This window comes from Odocoileus virginianus, chromosome 22, assembly GCF_023699985.2.
Source record: "Odocoileus virginianus isolate 20LAN1187 ecotype Illinois chromosome 22, Ovbor_1.2, whole genome shotgun sequence".
Lineage (NCBI taxonomy): Eukaryota > Metazoa > Chordata > Mammalia > Artiodactyla > Cervidae > Odocoileus > Odocoileus virginianus.
Genome location: NC_069695.1, coordinates 5498428 through 5516151, shown reverse-complemented (window position 1 = coordinate 5516151; position 17724 = coordinate 5498428). Strand labels below are relative to the sequence as shown.

The following is a 17724-nucleotide window of genomic DNA, read 5'->3' as shown; positions in this document are numbered from 1 at the left end:
TCTGTGAGATGATAGCTGTGTTAATTAACTTAGTTGTGATAAATATTTCACAAACTCTATGTTTATCAAATCATTATGCTGTGTACTTTAAATACATATGATTTTATTCATTAATTATACATCACTAAAACTGGAAAAAATAAATATGTGAAAGAATTTTAAAAATTAAAATTGTTAACATTATGTTACTTTTGATATCTCTTTGAGAGGGATTTGAAACAAAATATATCCATTTTTTAAAAAAAAAATCACACATTAATTGACTAAAATCATTAAGATTTAACTCTTTTCTCCTTTTCTCATTCCATCAGTTTTGAAGTAAATAAGGTGAGGGGTCTTTATTTAAGAATGTCACTTACTATTTGTGAATACGTATGATATTAAGGCAGAATGTATTACAATTAAGTTCAAATTTAAAGACCTCACAGATTTTTGCTTTTCTTTTCAGGGAAAACTAAATCCAGATTGTTATTTCAAAGGTGAAAATACACAGGTCTGGAGAAAAAACAAAACTAGGCCAAGGCCTCAGTAAGTCACTATAAGATAAGTTGCATTTGACAGTTTTTACACTAAACTTGCAGCCTGTGAGCCTCTGCTTCAGCTCTCTAAACCATCACAGCGTTCACTAAGAAATGATGGTACTACAACAACCAGGGTGGTGTATATTCAGTTGTATATGACAAGTTTCACTTCTGTCCCTTATGAAATCACCTATAAATTTAAACGTGTAGCACACAGAACAACAACTGTAGCATCCAGAGACACAAACCAAAGGAACCCAAGTATATTCGCCTGGATAAATGCAAGTGTAACACTCAAAAAACACCAACAAAATGGTGTAGAACGTCAATCCCATTCTGCTTACATTGTAGGGATCTTAGCAGCAAGAACGCCATAAATGAGCATGGGTCAGCCAGCTTCTATCTGAGGAATCCTTGGATAAAGTGATTTACCTTCATTCACTCATTAGTGAAATGAGGAGTTGGAACAAATCCTCTCTAAAGTAACAACAAACACTAAAAGTATATGAATGAAAACCAAAATCTAAGGGATTTACAGACCAACTTCTACTCATAATTTCAGCCTGAAATTAACAAAGACCCTTAACCTTTCTTTGAAGAAGATATCTGGCATCTCTGACTAAATTTAACTGCAATAATTCTAGAAAGAAAATTCTAGGAATTCCTGGGGGAAAATATAATAAAGGCCAATGAGTTAAAGTTGCCATATTAGTTTTAGAATATTGCTTCTACACAAGAACTACTTGAAAAGAGAAAGTCGTTCAGTCGTGTCTGACTCTTTGCGACTTCATGGGCTATACAGCCCATGGAATTCTCCAGGCCAGAATACTGGAGTGGGTAGCCTTTCCCTTCTCCAGGGGATCATCCCAACCCAGGGATCAAACCCAGCTCTCCCACATTGCAGACGGATTCTTTACCAGCTGAGCCACAAGGGAAGCCCCAAGAACTACTTACTGGCATGCATTTTTTCCTTCCTCAAATGTGCATTAAGTGCAGGGTCCTAGGAGAATAAACTTTGTCCATAAATTGCCTTCCTAAGACAATCTGGATTCTTCAAAGTGATCGAAAAATATTAGTCAACAATGAAGTAAAGAAGCCACTGAGACATTTTTAGGTAAAGAAAAAAAAGTTTGTTTCTCTTAGAACTGTTATTTCATCAAACATGCCTGTGAATGTTTAAGATACATCATTATCTACCAAGATACCTAGATACATCATTTTGGTACCAAGGACATACCAAGATACCTCATTATTACCACCCAGAAAAAAAAGAGAGCTGCCAGTTAAATTGGTATGCCATAAATTTTGGAGATGTTAAAACGTGAAAAGAGAGAAAGTGTTTTAGAATCAACTGACTGTGGTCGCAGAAGGATTCTGACCCAGCATCTTGGACAAAACCGTCTTCAAGAAGAATCGTAACGATGCCAGTGGGTCATGATTCCCCTGGGACTCAATCTTCTCTCTCTGCTTGCATTGTTTTCATTAAACTTTTTTTTTTTAAGGAAATCATTTATCATTTGTACCAAACAGAAATTAGGAAGCAAATAGTTAATGGAGGCTAAATGTATCTCTTTAGAGTACCTCTGTGTTTCTTATTCTTTGCAAGGGCAAAGAGCTGCCTTGCACACGTTGTTTGGGGAACACGTCAAACACTTCTGAAATGTCTAAAGGCTACCAGTGTGCACTCCCCTCCCACATTCCTTATTCTGACAGTCACAGACACCAGGAGCCAGAAGGGGGTCTCAGAGACCACCTAAGCTGGGCCTTCATTTTCAAGAGGCAGACACTGAGCCTTAAAACATACTGGAGGCAAGATAAAAACTCAGTGGTTCGACCTCCAGTCTATGAGCTGCTAGATTCTAAATATTCTGCTCAATTATTCCTACCTTTTGGCAACCCACTCCAGTACTCTTGCCTGGAAAATTCTATGGACTGAGGAGCCTGGTAGATTATAGTCCATGGGGTTGCAGAGAGTCAGACACAACTGAACTACTTCACTTTCTTTCTTTCTTTCTTTAGTTTATGAAGGACAACTCCGAAGAGGAGTCTTTTGTGTCTCCTTGTCTGAATTTCCTCCAACTAATTTAATGAGTCTACCTTTCTCTAATACTGCCCTTCAAATGGGACAGAGAGCATCTCAAACAAATTTCTCAAGGTTTCTGAGATCTTCCTTCTCAGTCAGATTCAGTGACAAAGGTTTGTTATGTTGCGTATAATGAATGAGGGGAACTTTGTAAAGCAAAAAAAAAAAGAAAAAGAGTAAAAGCAATGTATTCAATATTTCCTCATACTGTCCCTTTCTCAATAAATTTTTTTAAATGAATGCAATGAAATATGTTCCTCTTGTTAAACTTAAGGCACTACTAAATCATTCCCGAATGTAGGAAGCATCCCCAGGGTGACTCAATGCCAACCAAGCCCTGCATGTAGTGCCAGTCCTGAGAGATGCTCCAACAAGTAAAGCTTTACGGCGGACTTCCCTGGTGGGCCAGTGGTTAATACTCCACGCTTCCAAAGCAGGGGACACTGGTTCAGTTCCTGGTCATGGAACAAAGATACCACATGCTGCCTGATTCAGCCTAAAAAAAAAAGAGCTTCATGGGAAGACACTTCTGCAAGGCAAAGAATAAAGCATTCTAACTCCTGTGCTGAATTGTGTACAATCACTTAACGTCTTTCCCTATCTGAGAAGTCCAGCTTGATATCTCTAAGTTTTATAGGAAATGCCCTCAAGAGGCAGTCTACATTCCATGAAATAGAGAGACTATGATCTCAGGGTGATTCCAGAATCTCCACCAAACACGGCAGTGTCAAGTCTGTCTGGAAAAGAACAAGCCCACCACCTCCTCCCAAACCACACATGTTCCAGGCATTGCTGCTGCTACGCAGGCCAAATGTCCCACTATGAGCTTCAAAGAAGACACTGCTGCTGTGATCCTAGGATTAAGATATGCTTCTGATCCTGTCTAACTTCACCCTGAAACAAGGGGTTTAACTCTGATAATGAGTTTTCCATCCTATCCTATAAACTCAGATCAACTGAAATCCCATGGGCCAATCACTACCAAGACATTGAATACAATACCAGCCCCGTTCATCAAGAGATTGGATCTCATGTTTCTCTCACCCTTAGATGGGGTACCGTCCTCAACAAGAGACATATTTGGCCAAAACAGCCCAAACCAAGATGACCAATGGGTTAATGTTCCTTTCTGAGCCCTTCCATTACGCTGCTTCCTGAGTCTGAGGGCTGGCAGGCAGGGCGCCCCATCAGAGCTGCAGAACTCTGCAGATGTCTCTGCTGTGTTCAGTCAAAATGAAAAGAAGACAAGATGGCCCTCTGACAACAGACAGCTGTCAATGAGGTGACACGCTCGCACTCGGCCGGCCTACGAGCGGCACGGAGGTGACATGCGCTTGGCTCCTGAGCGCGCCTGTAAAATCCCGGCCCTCCCGGAGCTCACATCGGCCAGTGAAGTGACAGCATGTACCGCCTGCAACTGTGCTGTTCTCGTCCCTCCGTATGTGCCTGCCTTTCACTCACCCACTCGGGTGTGGCGTACGGCCGGAAAGGCTCTGGTCAATACGACATGTGTAGAAACACAAATCAGACCAAACGAAAGTGGGGAACAAGAATAGGAAAAGGGAGCCCTGCAGCAGAAGGGCCCAAAATAAAGCAGAGAGACAGACTTACCTATTCAGAACTGGCTCATACCGACATGGATACACAGACACCATTGCAGGCAACCAGGCAAGAGACAAAACATCCGCGTGGCCTCTTCCCCCGGCTCCACCTTGCCGTTAGCCCCTCCAGCCACCAGGGGGCAATTTGGGGCTAGATCCTGGGAGAGGAGGCTCCAATTCTGAGCTTTTACGAACAGTAGAAGTGGGAGTAGGGGTGGAGTGCCTGGGAAAGCAGCACTGAAGGGAGAGACTGAGGGGACCCAGCGAGCAGAAAAGTGAGCTCCTCAAAGCTTCCACTGATTTTCTTAAGGAGCGAACTCCCAAGCTCAAAGATAGCTTTCCCTGGTGGTTCAGCGGTAAAGAATACTCCTGGCCAGTGCAGGAGATGTGGGTTTGACCCCTGAGTCGAGAAGATTCCCCTGGAGAAGGAAATGGTAACCCACTCCAGGAATCTTGCCTGGGAAATCTCATGGGACAGAGGAGCCTGGTGCATGAGGCCATAAAAGAGTGGGACATGACTGAGCCACTAACAACAAGACAGTCCCTCTAAACTCACAAATAAACGCTGAATTCATGAAGGAGCTGCCTGATGCGCCTGGCAGATACTGTAAACCATCAACAGGAAACAATACCTCTCACAGTCTCCCTCTCTCTTTGCATCTCTCTCCATCTTTCTTTCCCGCTCCCCCACCTCTTTTACTTCTCTTTGGTTTCTAAAAGAACAGCTGGTTGGAAACAGCGAATCGGGAAGAAAAACAAGGGGAGACAACCAAAGCGGATACAGCGTCAAATCTGTGGCTGTCCACCTGCAGTACCGAAGTGGAAACAGCAGAAGTCTGTTTCAGAGAAAGACGGGTTTAACAAAACACAAACTCACTGGAGTGGCCCCTCAGGCAGCAGAGATCTTCCACAGTCACTCTCTGCCCTGACCACTTTCATTCTGACTCTTTTTCAGCTCCCCCAACCAAGAGACCAATCCACCTGCTGGGCCAAAGGTCTTTATAAGATCATTTTTAGGAGATTACTGAAGAGTGAAAAGGAGAAGTGGGGAAAGGAGACACTGGGGACACGTGTCCTTCGTCTTTTGAGAATCAGAGAAAAAGTCTGAGCTCAAGGCTTTCCCAGGTCTGCTCCAGCTGAGAGCTCGGGAGGGCCCCTACAGTTGTCAGAGCCTGGACAGGATGACAACCATCACTCCATCACCGCAGGGCGGCTCCACTGCGGAATATCCACATGGCCACTGCCTCATCCCTGGAAGACAAAGCAGCCTTTCTTTGAGAGAGATGTGAGAAGCTATTCAACCTCCATCTGCAGTCGCGGCCAACAAGCAGGAACAGAGCCAGGACAGCCTGAGACTGGCCACTGTCTCCCCCACACCGACACCTACGGTTCATCAGCCAGGCCAGCGGGCCTGCCTCCCGCCAGCTGCCAGGTAGCTGAAGCAGCACACGGGGCTCCCCCGCCCAGGGGTGCCCCGGGGCAGGGCTGAAGGACCATGTCACCAGGATGTCAGCCAGTCATGGAGTTCCAGGGGCAGGGGACACTCCGGCTCCTTCCACTGCCCATGCTCTTTGGAAGCTGTCTTATCATCCACACAGACCCAACTCAAGGACACCAAAATGCACCAACATCCCACAGGCTCAAACACTCAGATCACTTATAAACTCTTCACCGCTGTTCCGGCTAATACCAATATGGGCACCTTCTGATAGAAAGCCTGTCCCGCTCATAAATATGCATAAATAGTCAAGAAGCAGAACCACTGCAGCGCCTGGGTCAAATGTCAATTTGTGATATATAATGTTGTAGTTTTGCCCAACTTTCATCAGCACTATTTCTAATATTGAATTTGGCCTTGTATCTTTAGTTAAGAAAGTGATGCTTACTATGAAAAAGGAATCCAACAACGCAGGAGCATGTCGGGAAAAAGAAAAAGTATTTGCATACATACGAAAGCCAAGGCGGTCATTCCAGGCAAACCCCGCTCTTCCTGGTGCCCATGAGAGCAGTGATGGGCGTGGCCTCTGGGACCACGCCACGCTCCGTCTCTTTCACCAGCTAGAGCGCTTTCGCCAGTTGAAATACTGGGAGGGTCCGGCCCCCTGTCGTGCAGTCTCCACTGTCCCCTGGGGAGATGGGGACCGGTGGGGGTGCCCGGAACAGTGGAAGTAGCCACCTCCCAGAGGGACACAGGCTTGCCACCTGAGACATCTCCTCCTGGGTCTCTGATACCCAGGCACCATTTTTACGCTACAGCAGAAGAGGGAAGAAGGCACTCATTTCCCCAAAAGGAAGTTATTATTAAGGACGAGCCCAGGCTCTAGATGTATTAGGACGGCAAGGAGATTGGACAGCCTCACTGTCCCTCTCAAGCTCCAACTCCAGTTCAGGCTTTCCTGGAATCCTGCCTGTGCTGCTCTGAGGCTTTTAATCTCTTAAGTTCATTCCGCATCTTCTTTCTCTCGAGAGAACACGGTGTGTGCGTAAGCTCTTGCTTATGGCAGATGGACCTTCCAGGAATCACATCCATTGAAAATAAAAGCAGTGACTGTCCCGCTCGGCCGGGCTCCCGGTTTGGTTCTGACCAGAACAACGGCCGTCTTATCAGCCCCCTGGGTTGCTGAAGATAGGAAAGCCTCTCTCCCGTTCCACTAGGGCTGCCTGACGCCCTAGCTTACACACTGGCTTCTTAGTTACTGCAGAGCTTTTACATATTTAGGGAGCTTTTCCATCAAAACATGCTGGAATGGCTAGAGGCTCAGACACATGAATGATATCTGCCCACATGTGTTTTTTTTATCCAAGTTCACAGCTCCTGGTCACTGAGGGTAAACAGTGTTATCAGTGATTATTATGGATTTAGTCAAGTATATTTCGTTCCTGTCATTTACAAGCACTTGTGTTGGCTGGTATTTACAATGTCAGGACTCCGTCACTTTGGCAACCTTCTGAGACAACATTTTTCCAATGTTACAGTGACATTTCAAAAACTCAGTATTTACAAGCAAATGACACCCTCTGGCTCCGTGATGATGCGATTCAGTGGTAGCTGAACAAAGGGACACTCCTCTAGAAATTTCTTCAGGATGTATTCCCGGCTACGACTGGCTATTACATCATTGTCCAGGGCAGCCCTGTGGCCTTTGGAAGAAAGAGGCTACAAAGACATCAAGTATTAAGAAAATGTCAGTGTCCCATACTACTGGAATATTAACTGCTGTGAGAAAGTTCTCATGAATGGGGGCTGCTATATGAAGCTGACAAGTCTCTTAACATCTCTGAGCTTTAGTTTCTCATGTCCTACTAAGCGGCATTGGGCAATCAGGTGACATATGGTTACTTTAACATTCCATCCTTCTGCATTTCAAAATTATACACAGAGATAAAACTCATATCATCATTTTTTTCATATCCAATATTGAGTTTATGAGAAAAAGAATCCCATGCAGGAAACAGAGAAGCCAATCATGATCGCTCAACTCAATCCCATCTTCCCTGTTCCAACGCCCCCACCTCCGCCCCCATCAAGCAAGAGGGACCAGGAAGAGTGAAGGAGGAGGAAACCTGACCGACAAAAACACAGCTGGTATTACATTCACCCCTGAGCTTCAGGGCCTTCCCAGTCTCAGACAGACCACGGTTCTTTCCAACATGACCACGGTCCTCTCGGCAGTGGAACAGAGGAACGACTGCTGACAGGTGACAGATGATGCAGGAAATATGCACCACGTGGTGTATGCAACCTGTAGTCCTTATGGGAGACATTCAAAATATTCTCTCTTGACCCTCTAAAGACAATAATCTTGACCATATAGATTGCAGGCTCCATCACACCATCTTTAGAAATACAGTCTTGGGATTTCCCTGGCAGTCCTGTGGTTAGGAGTCCACGTTGCCAACGCAGCAGTCACAGGTTCAATCCCCGGTCAGGGAACTGCCTTGATTAGTGACTGCTGTGGTTAGTCGCTCAGTCATGTCTGACTCTTTGCGACCCCACAGACTGCAGCCCGCCAGGCTCCTCTGTCCCTGGGATTCTCCAGGCAAGAATACTGGAGTGGGTTACCATGCCCTCCTCCAGGGGCTCTTCCCAACCCAGGGATCAGACTCAGGTCTCCCGCATTGCAGGCGGATTCTTTACTGACTGAACCACAGGAATTTCCCATATGTTGTACAGCAAGGCCAAAATATCTTTTTTTTTTTAAATGCAGTCTTCCCTACTAATCAGGGTCCCCATGCAGTAAGTTAAACAATGTGTAAGTTCACAGTGAGAAGAGAGCCAGGGCCAGCTATGAGGAGATTGTGGCCCAATGGCTATCACAAAAAGCTTCGACAACTGGGTGAAGAAGCAGTAGGGAAAATGACGAGTCTGGAGCCAGAGGACTGTGTCCCCTAACCCCCTTCTGCCACTTACTGTTCATAGTGACAAGAAGGCTGTGAGTCTCCCTTTCATCATCAATAAAATTGATTAAAAATAGATCTGCCTCACTGGCGTCACAAGTTACCTAACTCGTTACTGCGGTTGGTTCACTTAGCCACTGACGCATCCACCCACTGACTCCGGGGCACTCACTCAGTGTCCCCCCTGAGGCACTGCGGAGGGACGACAGGCCCGGTCCTCGGTCCTCTCCGGCTGCAGACAGCGTGACAACTCTGGCCTGGCAGAGCGCGGTGCGTCAGAGGCTACCTGGGCACGGACAGAGCCACCTCGTTCTGGCCTGAGTCTAACACGAGGGCCCCTGGAGGGAAGAGCGTGTGAGCTGTGGACAGAGAGCAAGAGTCAGCCAGTGCAGGAACAGAAGAAAAGGCGGAGGAGGGGCGGGATGAAGATGCCCCAGGCCAGCGGAAAGGTCCTAGTGAAGACAGGGAGAGCCATCGACGAGCCCTCAAGGGAACCCGGAGCGGCTCAGTGTGGCTGGAACACAAGGTATCAGTGGTGAGTGGGAAAGACAAAGCTGAAGGCCAAGGCAGGGGCCAGGCTCTCCAGAGCCCATGCCTCATGCTAAGGCTGCTCCCTGAAGCACGGAGGGAGGCTGGGCCAGGGTGTAACCGCCTCAGGGAGTTTTGGAGACAACGGCTCCAGCAGTCTTATGAGAAGGAGGAGGTGGGGATGGAGGGAAACGGAGGGGAGCAACAGCAGTGACTGGGATGCGGGAGTCGGTATACAGGAAGCAGAATCGATCAAATCTGAGAACTGAGGGTTTATGGGGATGAAGGAGGCAGACTAGGAGGGTGACTGGGGAGCAGTCACAGTCGCCAAGCCAACAGACACAGATGGAAAGACTAATCCTGAGAGGAAGTTCAACCAATAAAATTCACCGTCAAAAGTACAATACCCGAGGTGAACTATCTCATCAGTAATTGCCAAATTTTACTCTAGCCCCTCGAAAAATAATCTCAACAGATGTGAGAGTATCAATGTGAAAACGTTACGTTAGAGCCACGTTAGGTGACTATACTGTTCTTAGTTCAAGCCCTCTACCAAGAACAGAGATGACATGATCTTGGGGCCAGGGAAAATGGTGCTATTACATAACGAACATTTATCCAACGCCCAAACGAAGGTGTGGGAGAGCACACTGTTGTCGGACGTTCTGCTGTGCTTCACTTGCTGGCTAAGGTCGTCCAGAGTTGACCTAGGATGTCTGTGTTCTATTTCCAGAACTGTATGGACAAATAATCTAGAGCACTGATAAAATTATTTGCAACCAGGTAACTAAGGGAGACATTTTGGATGAAATTCCACAGGAGCCTCCAATGCTGGCATCTGTGAGTAGCTCCTAGGTCACACTATGAAACATGAGGGGGAGTATAGCCACCTAGGATACAATGAAATGTAAATGTGCTTTGTAATCAAGTATGAAATGGTTTCCCTAGTGGCTGCAACAGTAAAGAACCTGCCTGCGATGCAGGAGACCTGGGTTCCATCCCTGGGTTGGGAAGATCCCCCGGAGAAGGAAATGGGAACCCACTCCAGTCTTCTTGCCTGGAGAATCCCTTGGACAGAGGAGCCCGGTGGGTTCATGGGGTCACAAACAGTCGGATATGACTGAATGACTGACTATAACTATGAAATGGAAACAGTGTGAAGTTCGAGAATGGTAAGACTGTGTTTTCTGAATGATAAGGATGTGTTTTCTGCAAGAGAGAACTGAAAGGAAGTTCTCCTAGAAATAAATTAAAGGGTAACCCCTTCCCTCACATACAAAATGCCAACATTAAAATGTTTATTTTGTTGACAAAATGGCACCCAAGGTTTGCACTCTGAAAACACATTCAAGCAAATCTTACTTGGTAGTAAAGTGGAAGTAGGGCTGAGAGAAATTGGTCTGTATTAGTGTCTCCTGTTGAGCTGGGACAGTTAAATGGCAGAGATGCAGACCGACTCCTTGAGGGACGATGTCACAGGAGTAGCAGCTGTTGACATTCCTCTTTGCCACATGTCACTGTCCACAGCAAATCTCTTACCCCCGCTAATGTCGTGTTGTACCAGTCGCTCTCCACATGACAGTTCTGAACTGCAGGGCTCCGAGTGACAGACAGACTTCACAGCTCAAAGGTACTAGCAATGGATCTTTCCACAGGAGTGAATCGCATCCAAGGAAGAAAGTTCAGTTGATGGGGACTTCAAAGAAGTGGTACAGCCTGAGTTAAGTTGTGTTCTCCAACTCATGTGTGAGCTTTGTGCAAAAAATTTGCTTAGAATTTTATAATGAATTTTCTACTGAAAAAACTGAAAAGCTGAAATACCTGTCAGACCTTGGATTCTGACTCTCTCAGGGTTTTAGATCTTAACTCTGAGCAGTAAGTCTAGGACGCGACTGTCCACTCTAGGACTCGGGCTTGTGCCGCTACCAGTCTTTGAATGTGAAACGTAAGAGGGGCAGAAAATATTCTAGTTGATCACAGACAGAGCAAAATCTCCTAGACCCAGGCAGCCCCAAGTGAAACCAAATGACCGTAGGTCTTAACCAATATTCTCATCAAAAAAAGAAAATTAATCACTGAAACATACAACTATTTTTAAACCAAACTGGTGATCAGGAACGCAACCCGATTTCCTATCTTCTCTATGGCAACTGTCACTGACATTTATTTATGACTTCCTCCTGTAAAAAACATCTACCTTTCAGCTCTCATCAGAGAATATCTTCTAAGTCTACACTCACTTTGGGTCAGGGGCCCATCTCTTATTCCCTCTGTCCATTTCACATACAGTCCTTTTGAAGAACACAAAATATTCTTTCTATGACATTATGTCAAGTCACCTTCATATTCTCTCAAAAAGGTATATAATTTTCTATTTATATAGCTGGCATCTTCACACTTTTCCATTATAATATGAAACAAATTACAAACACTTCTTTTTAGCTAATCTTATTTGGCTGTAAGAGTGGCAAAATTAACTCATAATGAATAACTATTGATATTCACTATTATATAACCATACAATATATACTGACACCCTACATACCCTAAGTGAGAAGAAAGTAATGCTTAGTTGATTTCAGTGAATATTTTACTAATACTTCTGTTTGAATAAAAATTATTTTACAGGCATCACTACTGATGTAATCTTCACCAAAATATTAATGCTAAGGTAAGGGATTTAATCCAATAGGAATCCACCTATATAAGCTTTCTATCACTTACTAACTCATTCCCTCTTCATATTATTTCCTATTCTATTAGGATAATCAAATGGATCTCAGAGAGGCTTATAAAACTCTCTATGAAAGCATAAGATGAGTTAAGAATTGTATCCTGATTTTATAACCTTTATTTCTATTTGATAATCACTTCAGAATTAGAGGTATATTTTAGGTTCCTTTCCTTTTGACTTTATTTATCCTGTGTTGGTGGTAGCCAGACTTGCTGTTTCCTTCCTGTAGCTTTTATATGTGTACATATGCATGCGTGCGTGTGCGTGTGTGTAAAGATGAGGGGAGAAGGAAAACAAAACTAAGAAAAAATGAAAGTGACTTATCATCAGAGTATGAGAAAAGTTAGCTACTTAGTGAAATAAAAATAACATATTTAGTGATTTGTAATATAAGAATAAAATGAACTCACGGGATCTCAAGAGGTCTGCAATATGATCTTTGCAAAACGTATCTTGCCAATTAAATTGAGGTAGGAGTTATTTAATTTTTTTACAGGTATAGTTTTCAATAAAACTACATATGCCTATAATACTGCAATGGCAGATGTGTCTCGATTATTAGAGGTGGGCTCAAGGGAATATATACAATGGATCTTGAAATCTGTAAGCAGCTGTTTTGGGGGGGCAGTGAAATGATGGGGGCGGGCATTGTACCACACACATGTTCCTTAAGTGCAGCAATGTTTTGTTATTTTACTGCAGGTGTATTACAGAGATGAAATTTAATAACTTACTGTATACAATACCAATAAAACTGAAAAGATTCAGTGCCCTGCTGTTCATTACCATGGTACAAATGAGCTCGGATTATTTTGTGCGCATGCATGGGGAAAACCCCGACCCACAGAGACCCCCACATCTACAGCTCTGGAGGATGGTCACTGCTTGAAAAATCTTAGGGATGTTCTTCCTTAATTGCTTTCATTTCATTGAATTGTCATCCCAAATTCATGTAAATGTGACTTTGAGGTGGGTTAAAAATAAGACATAGTTGGTATTTTTTAAAGCATCATAGAAAGCCGTATTACCAAAGAGGTCTTTCGAAAAGACAGGTTAACGGAATCAAGGGTTATACAGATTTCCTTAAGTACCATAACAATATAAAAGTGATAATATATTCCAGCCAACAAAATCTAGAGAAGGGCCAGTCTAAAGATGCTATCCCACCAGATTTTAACTTCACTGTGAAAAAAAATTTGTGCATTAGGAATGCTAAAGCAAATGCAAATACATACACATGCCAGTTTTCTTCTCAAAAGAAACTACCTCTGTTAGATAAAAAATAACACAGCTAACATTACAGATACTTGCTTTAGGAAGCCCAGTTGTGTTTATCTGTGAGTGAAAGCGTCTGTAAAGAAACTCACATAAACAAAGAGAAGGAAATGGCAACCCACCCCAGTATTCTTGCCTGCAAACTCCATAGACATCAGAGCCTGGTTGGGCTACAGTCCATGGGGTCGCAGAGAGTCAGACACAACTTAGCAACTGAACAACGAACAAAGAGAACATACACACACAATTTTTCAATTCTTTTCTTTAATTCTAAGCAAGTTACCACCAACAGGCACAGCGGCAGACTCATTACCTGTTTCTTTCATAAATAATTGCTTCTAAAAAGATTATGGGGTTTTGCTGGTAACTTGCAGTGTTTTCACTATTTTAACTTAGGGTTTTAGTTTTAAGAGTTTCTAGGAAAATCTCCTAGTGATGAAACCATTTCAAGAAATATCACATACAAAGGAATAAATGGTTCTGCCATTCCATATTGAAAAATTCCCCTGATGCTGAATTGTGAGTCTACTGTCTTTTTTATGGAAAGAAGCTAGAGGGCTACAGTGATTTCTATAGGATGGGCAGGTATATTTCAACAACAAATTTTACCAATTACTTAAAAACAATTAAGTCAATTGTTTAGTCATTAATTGATATCCCCTCTCTTTTTTATGTATCAAAAGTTAGATAAATTGTAGTCCTAATTACTAGCGGTTATTAAAAAAAAAAACCCAAATACTTTTCATGAGAAAAGAGAAGTTAACCTGGTGAAGTTTCATTTAGGATAGAAGGACTTTCATGTTTTTGGTGTCTTATAAACCACCTCAAAGCATTTTCAATGGTTTTTATGCACTAGTTGTCCTGAACTGTCTATACAACTTGTGTATGTTTCTAACACATATTTGTCATTTTATATATATCACAAGTGAGTTAAATGCCACAATCAAAAAAAAATTACTAGGTCACATTTAAGAGTCTGAAAAAGGTATTGCTCCCAGATTTCACTCTATATAGTTCTTGTATTAGGGGAACAATAATTTGATCTACAAAGAATCCAGACTTGTAAAATAGCAAACCATATTCTGCCTGTGCCACACAGAAAGGAAGGCCCAAAGATAATCCATACATTTTTAAGAAAGTGTTCGTGCTGTTGCTAAAATGTGAATTGGCATATTCTACCCCAGCCTTGTCAGAGGAAATCTTCACTGGTTTTAATGAAATTGCACATGCTAATTTTGAGGACATTACAGAATAGATTATCTATACCGTCACATGTGGTACATTTTTCTTTTTTTTTTACAGGTTGGGCCGTGAGGAGCCCTGCCTTCCTTCCTGCCTTCCCCACCACGATGGCTCCAGTTCACCTGAGAAGATCCTCCATTCTAGGCAGTATATTAGATCCAGATTCTCCACTCTCTACTGAAAGTGGTTTTCCAATGGGCTCTCATACAGATGTATTACTGAGTCTAAAAACCTCACCATGAGCTCAGGCAGCAGGGAACCCAACTTACAAAAGCACTAGCTTTAAAACCAGGCATTTCATGGTCCAAAGCCTGGCTCTCACACTTAGCTGGGGGTACTCTTGGGTCTGCTTGCTTTACCTCTCTGAGCATCATTTTGTTAATTATTAAATCACCCTGGGAACTTATACTGGCACCTAATATTAGTCCTGTCAGCTTCCTCTAGAATGAGCCCAAACTAACATTTAGAAAGTCACTCACTTTGACTTTCATTCATCAGCCAAGTCTGGGTTGTGAATGGATGCAAGGATTCACTATCTCAGTGATCCTTGACAGAGCAACTTAACTGGGCATCACAGTAACCCACTTGACTCAGTTGGTCAGCCACTGATGGTCGACCCGGTGAGATCTTTAAGGACAATTACTAAAATGCAGAGGAGCAATCTGAGAATTTTAGAGAAACACTGGTGCTTATGGCAAGATTAATAGCTGGGGGTACACAGATTGTCACTAGGTTCCAAATTATAGCAAAAGTATACTAGAGTTTATGTGTAAGGAAACACAGCCTATAATTATGTCTTCCCTCCTGCAATTAAAGCATTTCTGACCATTAGCTTGAATCAAAACCTATTTTTCTTATCAAAATATCTTAAGAAATTTGAAGGATGCTTTGATACTGCCAGTCTCCTCCAGCTAAGGAACCGTATTTAATACAAGGATTATTAACATTATATTTGTATATGTATGAACACTGAAGCTGACAGCACTGAAATGAACAATGAAAGAAATCTTTTTCATTGTCAGCTATTAGCATAGAAGGAATGATGGAGCTTTTTTTTTTTAAATCACTAGTTCAAAACCCTCTGATTCAGGCAAATATCCTCAATACATGCTAAAACCATCAGGTCAAAGGCTGTTAGGGAACACAGGCACAGGAATCTATGCCCAGTGCTAAAAACTCACACAAAGATTGTTTGCTAATTACAGAGGGGGAAAGGCTTCTTTACAATGGACAGATCTGGGGGTCTCTAATTCTACCAAGTTGGTAATGTAGTGTCACCAACAGCAACACATCTTGACATTACATGTCTCCAGATAAAACAGAGTATAAAGCACATAATCGACGAGATATTCCAGGTCAAAATGTTTAACTTCCATCTGAATCAGCCTTTCAGCCTAATTTTCAATTTGTAAGCAAGACGAGTGGTAGAGTAACAAACAGCACCACAAAGAAATAACCCAACAGTTCAAGAAGGGGACATATTTTTCAAGTCCACCAGCCTGCTCTCTTTAAGGTAAACATCACTTTTTAAAAAATTACAGGAACTGCTCTAGTTTAAAAGAAATTCTAGAGACACAAAAACAAAATATCATGCATAAACACAATGTTGGGGGCGGGCTGGAGGGGGAAAGAGATAATACAGATATTTTCATGGGGACAATCAGAGAAATTTGAATCAGGATTGGGAATTAGATTAGGAAACTCTGGTTAATATCTTTAGAGGTGGTAACACTACTTGAGTGTTCTTAATTTTCAGACACACATGATGAAAAATCTAAGGGTGAAATCTTATGAGACCTGCCAGTTAAAAACAGTGCCCTGAAAAATACATGCATATATACATACATGCAGAAAGCAAACCAAATAGATACTAACAACTGCTCGAGTGGCACTTCATTGAGAATTTGAAAATTTATACTACGCAGGATTAAAGAAAATTTTGTAAATTCAATGAATGGTGTTTGATTCTTCCCCTTAATATCCAGAAAGCTGCTGGTAGGGATTGAAGGTAGGGTATACAAGAGCTTCCCTTTGTTTTTCTTCTTTGTACCTACCACTTCACTTGAAGGCCAACAAATATTTGTTAACCAACGCAATGGAAAAATGGCTCCTTTCTCCCCTCTGGTGCGTGCTGGACGGCTGTCGGGAGAGGGGTATGCCCACAGCAACGCCCCCCGACAGAGGAAACGCAGCCCGAGAATCAGGGCCAGGCACAGAGTGGCGGGGCATCACCCTGCGGATCTGGTGCCTGAGACGTCTGACACCCTGGGGATTTTAAATATTCTATCCCACCGTCCACACCGGCACATTCAAAAAGGATGGGCCTGGAATCTGACCTTTGGTTCCAACAACACCGCCACTGGAAACCCAGAACATCTCCAACTCCCTCCCTGGGGAACCTTCAGACCTAGAACGATGAGGCCACCTGGCTAGGACTCAGTCCAAGAAAATGAGTGGCAAGTGACTCTGCAGGATCTGATCTTCTATGTCATTCCAGAGTTTGCACAGCATGGTCGAAGGAAGGGCTCCCAAAAGAGCCCCATACCTTCTTTGAGAGGGTATGATTTTCTGGTTTTCTGAAGCAGGAAAACGCTGCTCACTATATGGTTCTCACACAGGACTATTCAGACTTCACCTTCTCAAAATGATCCCCAAAGTGATGCCGGGAAATAAGCCTCAGGCCATCACAATCCCCACCCTGCCAGATACAGAGTTCACACTGGGCCGGATGGAGCCAACCTGGCCCCTAACTTCAGGAGTTTACAGAATCTGGTAGAAACCACCATTCCACAAACATCAATAATGGCACATTCGAAAAGCACCATGAAGGCAAAGCTGAGTACCAAGATGGTGCTCATGGATGGAAGAGGTTCCTAGGAAGGGTGCAGAGAACCAGGTACAGATGAGGGCAGGCTATAACCAAACATTTAACCATAATGTAAAGTTAAAAACCAAGATGTATTTCTGCTTGCATAGGACCTAAAAGCCATTTTCATAAGAAGAGATAAAGGATCTCATGTCTTTTCTGTGTATATCCTTTCCATTTTTACTGTGATTCTTTATGTATCAAAAAAAATAAAAAGAACTGAAAGGAAATGTATAATATGTACATTTAATTTCAGTGAATCTAAAACGACTCTTTATGAGCAAGCTAAATCACATACAGAGAAGACCCATGTTTTCTATAGCTGCAAAGTTTCTGGAACTTAACAAAAGGATCTAAGATTAGGCCTAATTCTTAAATCCCATCGGTTTTAAGAACTAAACATCAAATAACTTTATCGGCATAGTGCTATTTGATTACCTGCTGAGAAAGAAAAAGAATGTGGATAAGGTTAGAGC

General features: G+C 43.1%; 1 protein-coding gene across 22 annotated transcripts in view; it reads right to left on the bottom strand.

The window, feature by feature from the left end:
- Nucleotides 1–17724, bottom strand: part of TCF4 (transcription factor 4) — a 377557-nt gene that overhangs the window by 167904 nt on the left and 191929 nt on the right. The window contains exon 1 of one of the 22 annotated variants that reach the window (XM_020910661.2): nucleotides 4216–4308. The exons of the other annotated variants lie outside the window; for them this stretch is intronic. The gene's annotated coding sequence lies outside the window, so the exon portion shown is untranslated. Of the gene's footprint in view, nucleotides 1–4215; nucleotides 4309–17724 lie in introns of those variants that run through there. 22 annotated transcript variants of the gene reach the window in all.